Source organism: Frankliniella occidentalis, unplaced genomic scaffold (assembly GCF_000697945.3).
Source record: "Frankliniella occidentalis isolate FOCC.00 unplaced genomic scaffold, Focc_3.1 Scaffold87, whole genome shotgun sequence".
NCBI lineage: Eukaryota > Metazoa > Arthropoda > Insecta > Thysanoptera > Thripidae > Frankliniella > Frankliniella occidentalis.
This window is the reverse complement of record NW_026267216.1, coordinates 888,017-889,716: the sequence shown is the minus strand read 5'-3', so window position 1 is coordinate 889,716 and position 1,700 is coordinate 888,017.

Here is a 1,700-nt window from a genome sequence, read left to right as displayed (position 1 = left end):
GTATTTTCCTGACCATTGCCCAATCGGATGGGCGCGGTCGCCTGCTCCATACCCGGACTGATCTGCCTTTCGAAACTGTTCACAGAGTCACCCCGTTGTCGCGCCGTCAAGAAACTCAGGCGGCGTCTCCTTCGAGCTGGACCAGTGCGGGCCCGCGCCAATGGCGGCCCGCCTCCCTCAGCCACGGCAGGACCCCGCAGCGTGGGAGCTCGACGCCATCAATCCGAGCGGCTATCCAGTCCATAAGTGGTAGCCACGCGGGGCCCCGCCACGGCTGAACCACGGAGCGCCGGTCCCAGCAACCTTTTCATCAATCCAAGTCCGTGGTTGTCACAGTCAAGAGGGAAGCGTTCAGGGTACGCCTCAAGAAGCGCTGGGCGCGCGGCGTAGGGGTGTGAAGAAACAGCGAGGGTACAGAGAACTTTTGAAAGGGGTATGCGAGAGGGGCGACGGCGTCTGCCTGTTTGAGCGGTGTTCTACTTATGTTGTAATTGAAATTACTTGCTGTTATTAATTGTATTGTTTACCAATTTATTTGTTCTTGCTGTTGAACTTTTGAAACTATTTTGATTTGTTTTAAAATCATTTTGATTTATTGTATGAAAATATTTTGTCCTTGCCAGTTTTGATTTAAAAACGTCAAATAAAAATGCTATCACGGTGTTACTGTAATAATGTATTTGTTTCGCAGCCGAGGTTGGTCCATCATTGTATCCCAGTTAGGGTTAGCTTTGCTTTCATATTCAGTTTGTTCTTTGTTTTTGTTTCTTAGTCGTTTGCGACTTGTGATTTTCAGTATATTTTGTGCCTTGTTGAATCTTCAATTTTTCTCATTAATTTCATTATCTTGCAATTGTAATTCATTTCAAGTGTAAAAATTATTCAATCTTTTGTTAAACTCAGTAAACTCAGTAAATTCAGTAAAGTCAGTTCGGTAACTCAGGGACAGAACGTGAGAACTCCAAACTTAAAAGGTAGAATCAGTAAATTTCAAAACCCACTGAATATTCTCGAATTTGTTTTGCCTTTTTTTAACACTAGCGTGTTCCACTGAGTGGGGAGGAATGTTGGCAAGCCAACAACGCAGTGTAACTAACTTAAATTAACCGTAAAATCACTTTCTTTGCCACGCGGACGTGTCAATACCCCGCGCGCGCGTTTTGTCGCTGGAGTCTCACGTTCGACCGCGAGCGATGCAGTAGCGGCGCCCGAGGCGTGTCTCGGCACCCCTCGGGCGGGGCTCGGCTCGGCGCGCTCGACGGAGCGGTGCGCCGGCAGGGCCCCAGGTCCGGTCCTGGAGCCCTACGCTCGCTCTCATTCGCATCATCCAGTTAGAAGTGTACACATCGACCCCTCAGCAGACCACCTCGGCTGTACCACTGTACTTCTCTGCCAAGTAAGTTAACATTACTAGGTAGATGTACGCCAGACCACGTCTCGCGTAACAGGCTTCGCGATATCTCACGAAACACTGTTGCGCTGCGACGCGCCTGGCATACATCTACCTAGGCCTGCGGCGCTGACACCCGAGTAGGGCAACGCAAAAATGAACACAAAGATACGGGCCTCCGGCCCATCAACTTCCCGTCACTTCGACTATACATGCAGGGTTGTACATTTTTCGCTTATTTTCTCGAAAAACTCCCTGTGGCGCCTAAACGGTTAAAGATAGAGCCAAACGGACGAAAATTTCGCCCAGA